We start from the raw sequence: 14,906 nt of genomic DNA on the forward strand, positions 1-14,906 counted from the left end.
CCCTTGTGTCCGCTAGATGGCGCTAGAGTATTATATAGAAAATACCACACATTCAGCTCGAAGTGGCTACAGAAGAGGATTAAGACAGAGTTCTCACTCTGCTTTTTTTAATACAACACATATACGCAGATGCGGATTCCAAAGATTGCTTACAGCCAGAGTGAATATTTCAAATGTCGATGTGTCTTACTGCCATTCGTGGAATGGTTTATTAAATGACTAATAATAAACTTTTGGCCTTTACCGACGGTGCATGGCTCATATCTGATATAAATTTGAAGACCGGAAGATAACCCACCTTTCCTCTGACGCAGCACACTTTCTTATATGATATCTTTGATTTAGCTCTACACTCTTGACACTTGTTGGGGGTACATGTGTTCCTGAGCCTGGTTCTGTAGTTACCCGAGTTACCGGTTGATGAAGAAGTTCCCTTTGGAGACATTGCTAACCTAAGCGTTGCGTCTCCTGATTAAGGTTAGCTATTTACAGATCTTATTGGCTGGTTTTCTCTTACCTACTCTTATTAAACCGAATATAAACGTTCGCTGTGTTGCGGTTATGTTATCGTAAACTCTGGAAAACGTTATCTTCTTTACTTCTCATAAAAATGATGCGTTAACTAAAGCAGTTTTCTTAGTTTTTGTGTAGCATATTCGGTCACCATACAGTCACGTTTGTGGCTTTGTTTTGGTATCCACAAACTTAGCATGTTAGCTTGCTATGCTAGTTGAGTTTTGTAGAGTAGAAAGCCACTTGTTCTCTGGCCGCCGTGATGCCGCAGGTTTCTGTTGTTACATTGTTATAACGGCTGCCACTTTCATCAACATGTGCTATGCTCTCATTGTTGGGTATTTACGGTATTTACCGGTGCTCGGAGGTTTCCGCAGGCTGTGCTTGGGGCGGATACAAACTGAAACAGCAGACCTCTTACGCACACAGCTGTTTCCTGAGCATTAAGCAGCACTTGTAGAGCTATCTACTCTGAATTTGAGCTGTTTGGTTGTTTGTATTTTAAACATATGACCAGGAGGAATTTAAAAAGCTGTTTCTCGGGATGACTACACAGAGCATTAGTGAAAATAAGATGAACCTTGCAATGCAGGAACGTTTAATATAGTGTAGTGTTGTATACTGAAACGATGTCAGTCATCCTTGTCTCATGTTGACTCCTCATGTCACATGATTTCCCTGGAGTAATTTTTATTATATAGTTTATTTTTAATCTCATAAAACAGAAGTTTATTCTAAGCAAAAGCTTTTCAGACCCCCGACAACCATTAAAAAAGGATGATATAGAAATCCACATGAATGTAAATAGAAAAAGTATAGGCAGAGGACGCTTGCAGTGGCAGGGCCTGACCCTGTGATTCAGTGTGCATTGTAAGGTGCTCAAGGAGAATGTGTGCCATGGTGAAGTAGACCATTTAATAAGTTAAAAGTAAAACAAACAAACAAATTTAAAGTTAGGACACAGTCCAGGTTGGGGGAAGGAGGGAGGGGTGTGTGAATATGGGCTTATATAGCCAGTAGACAGTCAGACAACAAACATTGTTATAAGTGGCAGGGAAAATGGAAGTGGTGGAGAGGGAGACAGACTTATGCAGAAAAGTCAATCTCTCCTCTACCCCTTAGTGACGCATTATAGAGATGTATAGCCCTGGGTGCAAATGACTTCCCCAGCCTGTCCGTTGAGCATGACAGTGCCCTTAGTCTTGAGCTGATCATGCTCCTCTGCTTTGTGAAAGTGCTGTGCAGTGGAAGACAATCATTGTCCAGAATGGTCTTCAAGTCAAACCAGAGATTCTCAATTGGATTGAGGTCTGGGCTTTGACTAGGCCATTCCAACACATTTCAATTCTTCCGGTGAAACCATTCGAGTGTTGCTTTAGCAGCATGCCTCGGGTCATTGTCCCGCTGGAAGTTGAATCTCCGTCCCAGTCTCAAATCACAGGCAGACTGAAACAGGTTTTGCTCTAGAATATCCCTGTATTTAGCACCATCCATCTTTCCCTCGACTCGGACCAGTTACCCAGTCCCTGCTGCTGAAAAACCACCATGTTTCACTGTGGGGATGGTGTTCTTGGGGTGATGGGATGTGTTGGGTTTCAACCATACATAGCGTTTCCCTTAGTGGCCGATGCTCAATTTTAGTCTCATCTGACCAGAGCACCTTCTGCCATACATTTAGGGAGTCGGCCTCATGCCTTTTGGCAAACTCAAAACGTGCCTTCCTATTTTTAACACTACGTAATGGTTTTCTGGCCACTCTTCCATAAAGCCCAGCTCTACGGAGTGTACGGCTTATTGTGGTCCTATGCACACTCCAGTCTCTGCTGATGAGCTCTGTAGCTCCTTCAGGGTTACCTTTGGTCTCTCTGTTGCCTCTCTGATTAATGCCCTCCTTGCCTGTTCTGTGAGTTTTGGTGGGCGGCCCTGTCTTGGCAGGTTTGTTGTGGTCCCATTTTCTTTCCAGTTGAAGATTATGGATTTGATGGTACTCCGGGGGATCATCAAAGATGTGGATATTTTTTTTAAACCCAGCCCTGACTGGTATTCCTCAATAACTTTATCCCTGACTTGTTTGGAGGTCCTTGGTCTTCATGGTGTGATGCCTCTTGCTTAGTGGTGTTGCAGCCTGTAGGGCCTTTCAGAAAAGGTGTGTTTATACTGACAGATCATGTGACACTTAGATTGCAAACAGGTGGACTTCATTTCACTAATTATGTGACTTCTGAAGGTAATTGATGGCACCAGAACTTTTTAGGGGCTTCATAGCAAAGGGGGTGAATACATATGCACATATTTTTCTCATTTCTCTTCATCAACTTAGAATATTTTGTGCAGATCCATCACATAAAATTCAGATTGAAAAACATTTCAATTACAGGTTGTAATGTAACAAAATAGATAAAAAGCCAAGGGGGTGAATACTTTTGAAAGCCGCTGTATATGCATACTGTATGTCTGTTAAAAAGAAATGCCACAACAGCTTTGAATTCAATTAGAAACAGTTCCATCATTACATTGTTTGTCCACCAAAGAGCAACTGTAAACTGACCCACTTATTATGGATCTTGGTCACCATTCTTTAAAATGTTATTAATGTTTTGAAAAAATAAAAGTGCTCCACTGTTATGTTGAGGACATCACTCTTTTACATACATTTTTTATAATTTCATTTTTCATTTTTATCAACATTAATCTACTGAATTAGTTCTCAAAATCATTTGTCAGATAAGACATCCAAAATAGATAAAACAATGCCCATGACAACTTCTCCGAAATGTTAAGTTTACAAAGATATGAGGATAAGCAGCATACACCACATCATACAGTCTCTAACAAGAAAATATTTGCCTTTTAGTTGACAAACACTTTAAAAAGAGGTGGGACGGATTCATTTTCTATAATTATCTCATATCATCAATTAACAGCGACTCTCTCCTCTATGCTTTTATAATTACGAGACTCTATCCTTAGACACATCCTACATGGTTATTCACAATGGGAGATTGGTAGCGTGGTTAAACCTTTGGAAGTTATACTCTGCTTTCCTCCAGCAGTCAGAAACAGTTAGTCAGGGCCTCTCCTAAATCCTCCATCAGCATGATTGCATGCTTTATATGTTGATTAGTGCAAAACATCTGGTGAAGATCAATAACCAGAGAGCAGTGGTAGCACCCCCTTGATGGATATTCAAAATAGATTTCTCACTTTATCTCTTCTGTTTTATTACATGAGCTGGGAGGCAACATCTGGGACAGGTCGCACATCATCTGCCACTTTGGTAAACACGACAGCTGTCATCAGCACTTGATGTAGGGCTTAATAGTCACAATCTACCGAGGGGATTATGATGGAGAAATAAAGGTTATTTCTTTGTCTCGTTGTCAAACTGAGCCTCAATTACAGTATGTTTTCTATGGGTGTCAAGATTCTGATTCTAAATAAAAATAAGTGATTTAAACCTTTCCATTTCTGTCATTGAAATCAAAAGCAGGGTCTGCGACAATAGCAAACCCCCCCCCACTTATGTTAACAGCGCGCAGTGTACTGTGGCACTCAGAACTGAATTCAATGCAAATATGGTGTTTATAATCAGGGTTGATGAATACGGCCTAACCTTTTAAAGAAGAATTTGAAAATGGAAACGGCAGATGTTAAGTCAATAAAACAACGATCTGCTGATCTTCACAAAATATTTTAATTAAAACAGTGGAACTGGCTTCTGGTCAGAACACATTGACTTAATATATCAAATACCCCTATTTTTTATTTGGTTGACCATTTTCAAATCCTATTACATATGGGTTATGCTGTCCCCCCCACTTTAGGGTGAAGGTACTTCTATAACAGATCCAGTGTGGGATCCACATACCAACCTTTATATGATCCCTTATTAAAGATGTCTTGTGCTCGGGTTTCCTTTCCTGTTAATATCAAAACGGAGAGTAGTCAGTGAGGGTCTGAGCCGCTTTAATTGACAGTAATGCTGGGATAAGAGCCGTCTGTACAGTGACATAATCAAAGCTTTCAGTCAGTGTTTCCTCTCACCCCGTGTGTTCACTCTGATGTCAATGAGAGCTTCTGTTGGGTCTGCAGGTCGTGACCCTGAACCATGCAGACCCCATGTCTGACCCTGAATCAGTGATGCCCAACCGTTTGCTGACACGGTCACTAACATCTGTCAACACACGACACACAGGTTTTGTGACGGTTGCTCAGGATACGATAACAAACTATGTATTTAAACATAACAAGGTTACCTAAATTGTCCAATAAAAGAAACAATAGAATACAAATAGTTATAAAAACATTAGAAAACCAAAGTAAAAATGTTGCACATTTCACCACAATACCACAACAACATGTTTATCACAATACAGAGAGTAGTGTGTTAGTGTTAGTACTTGTTTTGCTGAATTGCACAGCTTATGGGGGTGTGGCTGCTGATGGTGAAGTAAGTCAGTCTATTGACTCGTATCATAGCAACCGAGGAGACCTCAAGTCTAGCCGTAAAACTGAATACTAAATATGGGTCTCCTCTCATCTTTCCTCAGGTGCTGTTCACTCTCGGGTCGTTGTTGTATAGAGAGGGACACATCAGACCCAGAGACTGGACAGAGCGAGCCAGCAGTCTGACACCACCCCCGAAACCCCCCCCCCCCTCCCCCCCGGGCTGCAGGCGTCCACACCTTCTTCACCTGGTGAGTTTTAAAGCTTTTCTGTAGTTGTGAGATATCGTAAATAAGTGTAGGCCAATGACATCAGTGTCAAGACATCAACATTGGTATTACAAATCAGCTGCAAACCTCAGTAGGACATCCCGGGGCAGTCTTTAAAAATACAGATTTTATTACCCTGAATGTATCTTCATAAGGGCAGCAGTGAGTCATCACCTACTACTGTACAGTGTGTCTATAAAACGCTGGCTGCTGTCAGCAAACACTTCACATGATACACTGCATAGGCTGGCCTCCTACCAAATGTATGTTGTGATAGGTTCCTGCTCCCTGAAACCCCAGCAGGATAAGGTATAAAACATTTTTATTCACCGCTTGTTAAATATGGCAGAGACCTTTTTTCTCACTGCTGTGTAACACTTACATATCTGTTGGTTTTTGTTTGCTTTTTTCCGTTTATAAGTTTAAATCTGGTTTGCTTCAGGACCGGCTCCACTAGATCTCCCGGTACGCTCCAGGATTGGATGATTTGTGCTTTATGCTTTCAGATGGTGGCTCTGCTATTGGAATTGTTGGTTTGTTTGTTTGTTTTAACTGCACACGTGAGGCAGTTTCTGATTAATTTTGGATGCAAAATATCCTGATTTGAATCTCTTAAACCTTTTGTCCCGCCTCATTCTTTTTTATGTATTACATTAGAGCAATGGACAGTGTATAAATGACAGGCTTATCATTTTCAGCGCACTGTTGCCAGGCAGTGCTGGTTAAATCAGAAACATCACCAGTGGGCATATCTTGGTAATGACTAAAATTGAAGTTTGTCTATTGTCTGCTTAATGTGCCCTCTGTGGCTGGTGGCTGTATTCAAGAGTGAACTACAGCACTTTTCTTTAGAGGAATGATCAGCTGATCACCTCACATCAATTTAAGGATCTCTCTGCTCAACTGTTATTCATACCGGATCAAAAACTGAAACTTTATCAATCTGAATCAGGACCTTCAGTATTTAAAGTATGTAGCTTGTGAGCTACAGTATGCTTGGCTGATTTAATTAAACATTTTGTATACAATGCTGCTCATCTCATTCCTCAGTCCATCAGGTTTTGGTACAGGCTGTAAACATAAATTAGTTTTACGTATAACTGGAGGGTGTGATGCATTTTCATTGTGCTGGGATCAAGATTATTCTTATCTTTGGAATAACTGTTGTATGAAAAAACCTCATCATGAAGGAATTCAGCCAAGAATTTCATCATAGCATCACTTTTGTTTGTCTCTTTGGTTTACTTTTTCCTTATAAAACATGGACATTCAGTTTTCCCAGGATGGCTAGTTAGAATTTTTGGCATTCCTCATTGAAACTACGAACAGAGCTACCCCAACAATCTGAGACCGCCGCTAATAATGAGAATGTTGCATGAAGCAGACACGGGCAGGTTTTGCCTTTTGTTTTTCACGTTGCATGTCTGTGTATTGCCATGTTTTGTTTTTAAATATACTGTATATGGAGACCTGAGATGTTAAAAGAACTTTGGGTGCTCCATATTAGGCAAACTTAAAATCCAATGCTTAAACTCACTTATGTCCTGTGAATGTCAGGGTTTGGGGAAACAGGACCCAAGTGCAGTAAAATGAACGGGAGGCAGGTATGGGTCCAAACAAACGGTGAGCTTTATTTAAATTAAAGCTGTACTTTCAAAGAAAAAATAACCACACCAACACTAACCAGGGGATACAGGGACACTGGGGACAAGAGCAGACAGACGGACGGGCAGGAACAGGCAGGTAACATGTACAGGATCAGGTAGGAAACGACGACGACCGACCAAGAGACAAAAGGGGAACCAAGACTAAATACACAAGGCTTATCACCAAACAACACACAGCTGGAGAGGGGAGGAGAAACACAGGGGCAACAGGTGAACACAATGACACAATCAGGGAAAGGAGGGAAACTAAAGACAGGGAGTGAAACTTAACCTGACACAAGAAGGGAAAACATTTCAAAATAAAACACAACACAAAGACATGACAGACACGAAACCAGGATCATGACAGTGAATGGGTTAGGGTTAGGGTCAGTTAAATCAACCGACTGTAAGGTATGTCCCACATGAAATATCCTTGAACACTAGAACATGGACAAATGTCAAAACAACCCACCCACCCCTGCCACTGATATAATTGAAAAGATTTTAATTACAAGAATTTGATCAAAAAATACTGAATAAAATGGGTTTTAAAACTAAATATTTGAACAAGCACAAGTTAGATTTACTAAATATCTGGTGGAATTGTATTTGTATTTATTAATTATCAAGGAGAAATTGATTTTAATTTATTATCAATCTGGGAAATAATTATTTACTGTATATCTGTGTGGAATTAATTTATATTTACTGAATATCTTGGGGGAAATTATTTGGCTTCACTAAATAAAATAAATAATAACAATATTCTTCTCTTAATTCAACACATTGACACTGCTATTCTTATGTGTATGTATCTAAATGTATTGTTTAAACACAAGTGATGATTGGTATCACAGGACTTGAAATGAGATGTCACTTTCTTGCCATCATTTTTGTGTGTATTATCTACTCAATATGTGTAGTACCACAGTTTACATACATTCAGCATGCATATAACTTACTGCATGTCTATATTTATTTGTGCAGCATCTAACAAATGTTACAAAATGTCATGAAAGAAAATATTATAATGGCTTGGTAAAATTAAAAAACATGAATATATACAGTCGGGATGCATCAGTGAAACTAGAAGGCACACTAAGCAGAAATGCACTTTTCTAAGACATGAGCAAGACTAGAGGAACACAGAGAGACCCTTTAACAACTAACAAACAATGCAAGCTTCTAACAAAGCATTAAAGGCAGCATGTGACGGTTTGAACATAGACCAAACAATTCCCTTTCCCTTAAGCCTTAGGGAGCTTGTTCTCGAGGCTGTTCACCTTTGGAGCGTTTTGAGCAATCCAGCTCAAGGAAGAGTTTCTGGAATACATACAGTGTACCTTGTTGGGATAATCGAAATTCAGTATGCCAACCCCATCACCGTGGAACAAGCCCTTGGAAAACTCCCCACAGCAGTCAGGACCCTCCACCACAATACTGATGTGATCGGTTGCATGAGTCTTTGTTTTGTAGATTTCCATCCTTGCTACACAAAGGTCCTGTGATATGCCGTCTACATCAGGATCCTGAAATGGCAAAAGTATTATGTATTTACAATATTGATCAATATCTATATATACATTTTCTAAAACACGCTTGGCACCATTTAAACAATCTTCAACCAAGGCACTGAGATCATAAAGAAGCATCAAGTCATCTACAGCAACTGGATCAATGATCGTCTGGATCATTCACTTGTTTTTAATTTTCTTTCAGCTGCTTTGTGAAAAGCCCTGAGCAAGGAACCTCTAGGACCAAGTTATCAGTCTCTAAAAATCAATACGAATATACAAGACAAGAGCTTTACACACTTATGGAGGACAATGATTATTCACCAAAGCTGTAGCAAATGTGAATTTTAACTGGGGGGAAAATTGTAAGGATCTAATTTTGTATTGGCAAACAAACTGTACATGTGTCTACTTATCTTAAAATTGTTCACATATAATGAAAACCTAAAGTTGTATGATTCACACACATTATCCTTCAGGAGTAGAACATGTTACTGTATATATAACTCTTATCTATCATGCAACATCTGTTTCAACCCCATGTGATCTTTCTCAGTTATAAGATAAACCAGTAAATATGTTCAGGTCCATCACGGTTATAAAATGATTCATTTGTTTAATATTTGGGCTGCCAGGATGATAGTCCTATTTCTTTTCTCTTAATTATTATCAGAAAGCTTCCATACTACATAAATGACCACAAACCTGTGCAAGGACCACCTAAGTATTATGTCAAGCAGGTAAATGCAGAGTTTTATTTATACGTTTCAGCATCTTATAATCAAATTATAATAGAGATAAAGTGTTTATTTCACCTTAATCGTTGTGAATTGATATGCAAGGAACAATCAACTTAGCTGGCTGGGGTAAATATAGATTCTTACACATCCATGTGTCTGATGTCCGGCCACAAACATCTCGTTCTCTTAACCAATCAAACCAATAGGATAACATATAAGGCAGAAGTGCTTTAGACTGTTCTAGCTTAGGTCTGACTGTACTAGCTTAGGTCGGCTAACGTAGCATGCTAGCTATCTTGTTACATTGGTGCTTGGGTGGATAATCTGGTCGAAAAACAAGAATTTCTATCTTAAAAGTCCTAATGTTACGGTTAAAAATGAAGGAATCAAAAACAAATGTAGCATTGTATCGAGCTTTTTACAGTCCTTGCAATGGTTTTACTGGACGGACGGATGTTCATCTCATTAGCTTAATGTTGATTTAGGTTTAGCCTACAATGCATACAGTTGGTTTGGTTAGCTGTAGCGCAAAAACAAAGTTAACCTGCTACAGAAACTTGGTGAAAAAATGTCTATTCACTTTTAAACAGTTCTTACTTTTGACCAAGCATCAAACTGAAGCGGCAGCAGATGAAGAACAATGTCAATGTGGCGCAAAATGGGCGGACGTATGAAGAGATTGGAACTAAGGAGCTCTCAATGAGTAAAATCGATAAATGATCTGCATTTTTAGAAAATTCAAAACATTTTTACAACTGATTTTATATTTAAAAAGGCAATTTATAAATAATTTAAATGTGTTGAATTCAGCTCCATGTGATTTTTAAATGCACTTTTATTATGTAAAGTTATTTATTTAATATTAATTTACCCCAGTCACAGTTTTTACAGTGCAGATCATTTGTGATTGTACTGTTTGAGTTGTTGTGTGGCTAACCATGGAATTGCTGCCAATATTTTATTCCATATTTTTTATCTTCACCCTTCTTCTGCATGCGCCCTCAAACCAAAATGCAGATTTTTCCCGTAAAATGTTAAAGTGATGCCAGAAAACAATATTTCTGTTGGTCAAAAACGGTATAATGAGTCCAGATATATGAAGAATAAAGTTCAACTGAGTTGAATTCCACAAGATGCACATGAGCTTTGCTACAGTAAGCTAAGTGTTGTAGAATGTATTCTACCGAGTGTTTTTGTGCCCTCAAGATGTTCTTTGAGAGACCTTTGGATGAGAGAACTCTCATTGCATTCATGTCTCATGTGGGAGTGAGCCTACAGTTCCTAGATGACTGACTGATGACATCTGCGACAGGTCAGATGCTGTTCTCTGACCTGTGACTCATGTCAGCTATTCACCCTGAGCCTGATGTGTTAGACCAAAACACTGGCCAGCTTTAAATGTGATGACATCAGAATCTGAATCCATTACACAGTCTTGGTCATATCAGGCTTTATCCCATTCTGTCCATTGTAAAGTTTCTAAATAAAACATACTTGCTTCTACACAGATGTATTTGAATAAATATCCCTTTTCAAGTAAACTTCTTCAGGGATAAATCAATCACTGAGTGACTAACAGTCACAAAAGGTGTGCACTGTGATGTTAAGCATGTAATAGATATATGCTATGTGGACTGCACAATTATAGTTGTTAATATCCACATTGCATTTATTGATATTTCAGTTTTACAATAGCTTCCTCTTACATTTGATCCTATTTATTTTGAGGATTTGCTCTTCATCAATGCAGCATCCTTCTTGTTTTCCTGCCGAGTAAACCACTTCCCTGTGCAACCTCTCATTCTAATGTGAGCTATGCACACCAGCTGGTCGTTATAATTCAACCCTGTGAGTTTATCTGTCTGTCCGTCTGGCATTATTTCCCTGAATGAAGGTCAGAAGGAAAGACAGAGACCAACTGCCTGTGTATAACAATCTGGTGATGGGCTTAGGGGCTAAATAGAGCCACATTCTTGATCACTCATACACATTCTGGATTTCAGTGGAGTCTCTAATGCATTTGCTGTTTATAGCCACAGAGTTTGAATCAGTCAATGTTTGAATTCAACGAGCAGCAGCTCTCAAAAATACAAACACACTGTCAGGCATTGAGCAGACCCACTGTAATGTATTTTAAATTCTATTTCAGTACATTTTTCATCTAATATAGGCATGCAGATTGAGCATGGACGTCTTAAATATGTCAGATTCAATGGTTTCAACCATGTTTCACAGCCTTCATCAGAAAAAGCACAAGCTCCATTTACTGATAAAGACTGTGAGGAAGAAAAAAAAACCTGAGGGGAATTCTCAGTTGAATTTCTCACATTTCCTTATTGTTGCTATATTCTATGGTCATAATCAGTATATGTATGAAAAAATTCCAACCATAGTGTCCATAAATGGAGTCAGATTTGTGTCTCAGAATGTGTTGGAAGCCAATTCTATTTGCCAACAATTAGGTTGTAACAGAGATTTGAGATGTTCTTTCTATGGCAATTTTTTCAGAAAATGTCTGTACCTTTGAACTCACACACAAACTGATTTGTGTTAATTATGTTCACAATATACTTGCAACCAATGCATAAGCATGTGAGACTAGTGTAGGACTTAAAATGCATCTGCAACAATCACTTTTGTGAAATAGGTTGCTACCATAATTTGTGATTTTTGTAGAAGCAGTCTTTGTCAGAGGAAAAGTGTTTGAATCTGTTCTGAAAAGCAAAGAACCTATTTGAGTACCTCTGTCAACATCACTCAGGGTCTCAAAGTCATGTGGAATATGTTCCCAGGTGGCAACATGGTATGATGCATCCATTCCTGGGTTGCAGCAGCAGCTGTGCAATTTAACAGTGATCTCATTCTTCCAGCTTTATGAAGCATATATACATCATGTCAGTGTACGTTTCACAATGAAACATTAATATTTAGCCGTTGATGACTTTGCCTTTCAATATGAGTGTTTACTGTTGTTCCATACCAGTCCTAGCTCCACGTCCATCTGCTTCGTAATATTCACTTTTATATTTTTCTTTCTCCGTAATAAATTATCATTGGCAGAAAAAAGAAAACAGCAACAGCAGTTGTTTTCACTTGTTGCTGTTTTTAAATATAGATGTGTATGTAATGTTCTACAACAGCTGCAAAATTCCCCTCTGAGGCATAGTATGCCGTACATAGACTGAGATCGACCAATAGACAGTGAGTATGAATGAGAAAGACACATTATATGCATGAGTGATAACAAACATACAAATGAAGTCCAAAAGTTACCCACTACTTTTCCTTCAGTCTGACATGCTACAACTTGGAGGCACTAAGAGCTCAAAGCAGACTCTACAGTTCCACATTGACACCCCACTGCCACATTATGAGCAGCAAAATGTGTCGTAACCTTTGTTTTTTATTATCAAATCATCAGAAATCTTTGTCAGATAAACGGAAGGTAATAATCTCTGAATCATAAGCATTTGTCATTCCTAATGAGACGATCTTTGATTTATTCCTGCAAGTTTTCTTTTTCTTCTTCCTTCACTAATATGCATATTATTATATATCATTAAAGACTATGACAACAATAAGTCGAATAATAATAATTGAACAATAATTGGTAAACCTCAGATTGAAGAGGAACAATGCGGTTTTCGTCCTGGTCGTGGAAGGCCGGACCAGCTTTTCACTCTCGCAAGGATCCTGGAGGGGGCCTGGGAGTACGCTCATCCGGTCTACATGTGCTTTGTGGATTTGGAGAAGGCGTATGACCGGGTTCCCAGGGAGATACTGTGGAAGGTCCTGCGGGAGTATGGGGTGAGGGGGTCTCTACTCAGGGCCATCCAATCTCTGTACTCCCAAAGCGAGAGCTGTGTCCGGGTCATCGGTAGCACGTCGGACCGATTGCCGGTGAGGGTTGGCCTCCGCCAGGGCTGCGCTTTGTCACCAATCCTGTTTGTGATATTCATGGACAGGATTTCGAGGCGTAGTCGTGGGGGAGGGGGTCTGCAGTTCGGGGGCTAAGGATTGCACCACTGCTTTTTGCAGACGATGTGGTCCTAATGGCTTCATCAGTCTGTGACCTTCAGCACTCACTGGATTGGTTTGCGGCCGAGTGTGAAGCGGCTGGGATGAGGATCAGCACCTCCAAATCTGAGGCCATGGTTCTCAGCAGGAAACCGATGGACTGTCCACTCCAGGTAGGGAATGAAGCCTTACCCCAAGTGAAGGAGTTCAAGTATCTCGGGGTCTTGTTCTCGAGTGAGGGAACAATGGAGCGTGAGATGGGCCGGAGAATCGGAGCAGCGGGAGCGGTACTGCAGTCGCTTTACCGCACCGTTTTGACGAAAAGAGAGCTGAGCCAGAAGGCAAAGCTCTCTGTCTACCGGGCCATTTTCCTTCCTACCCTCACCTATGGTCATGAAGGATGGGTCATGACCGAAAGAACGAGATCGCGGATACAAGCGGCCGAAATGGGATTTCTCCGCAGGGTGGCTGGCATCTCCCTTAGGGATAAGGTGAGAAGTTCAGTCATCTGGGAGGGAGACGGAGTAGAACCGCTGCTCCTTCGCGTTGAAAGGAGCCAGTTGAGGTGGTTCGGGCACCTAGTGAGGATGCCACCTGGGCGCCTCCCTAGGGAGATGTGGGGGGGTGGGGGCCTTTTCAGGAGCTGTAAGACCACAGAACTAAAGACATTCTGCCAGAAGACAAAATATGGGGGACTGGATCCTTCACATTTTGGTTTGTCTGTCTTGATTATACCCTTTTGTTTTATTTTAGTCACATTTATTGCTATAGTTGACGTTTTTTCATAAAAATGTTAAACTATATACTTTAAGAAAATGCATACACACTCACACACACACCTATGAGTTGTCTTCATGTAATGTTTGCCCCCAAGTGTGCAGTGGAGGAGAGCGACAGCTACATGAGGAACGGTCATGAGTGGGCTGGAAACGTGACAGCCGGACTGCTGCAAAAAGGGGAGTGCATGAGGATGAGTGAATTAAAGGAGGGAGTTACATGTGGGAGTATACAATAGCAAGTATGGCAGGAAGACAACACAGCAACAGCACAGTTTCTTTGAGCAGATGAGCGAATGAGCAAGCGAGCGCATCTCGTCCAGACACCCACTCTGCCTGGGCTGACGTCCGAAGAGATTAGCAGCACATTGTCACGTCTTTCTGTTTGTCTTCTATGCTTTAGGCTTATTTTAATATCTTCTACCATTACAGTATATGCCCATTCCTGAGATAATACATTGGTGTGCTGACATCTTTTTCCAGTCCATTTGAATCTATTTCCTCTGCACTACTTGGGATGTAGGTCTGTGGGGCACCTGTTGGATCGGCTGCTTCCAGCAGTGGCTCAGTCAGTAGGGGCTTAGACTGGGAATCGTAAGGTTGCCGGTTCAAGTCCCCGAACAGACTTGAAATATGGAAAGTGGACTGCTACTTGGAGAGGTCCCAGTTCACCTCCTAGGCCCTGCTGTGGTGCCCTTGAGCAAGGCACCGGACACCTCCAATCCCCCCTCCCCATTGCTCCCTGGGCGCTGCACAATAGCTGCCTACTGCTCCTAGTACTAGGATGGGTTAAATGCAGAGGACCAATTTCACTGACCCCTCACCTTTCTCATGATCATTGATTCCCCAAGAGGCCAGATCTTAGGTCGTGGAGCCCCAGATTGAGGCCGATTGATGGTCATTTTGTGCTTTTCCATCTTCTAATAATCAAACCAGTGGTCTCTTTCTCACCAAGCTGCTTGCTGGTGGTCTTGTCTTCTAT

General features: G+C 40.6%; 1 protein-coding gene across 1 annotated transcript in view; it reads left to right on the forward strand.

Annotated features, from left to right (window-relative positions):
• The first annotated feature begins 265 nt into the window (after nucleotides 1-265).
• LOC134861809 (neurocalcin-delta A) overlaps nucleotides 266-14,906 on the forward strand; it is a 69,173-nt gene continuing 54,532 nt past the window's right edge. Inside the window, exons 1-2 of the mRNA XM_063879294.1 lie at nucleotides 266-477; nucleotides 5,064-5,210. The gene's annotated coding sequence lies outside the window, so the exon portion shown is untranslated. The remainder of the gene's footprint in view (nucleotides 478-5,063; nucleotides 5,211-14,906) is intronic.

This window comes from Eleginops maclovinus, chromosome 3 (genome assembly GCF_036324505.1).
Source record: "Eleginops maclovinus isolate JMC-PN-2008 ecotype Puerto Natales chromosome 3, JC_Emac_rtc_rv5, whole genome shotgun sequence".
Taxonomy (NCBI): domain Eukaryota; kingdom Metazoa; phylum Chordata; class Actinopteri; order Perciformes; family Eleginopidae; genus Eleginops; species Eleginops maclovinus.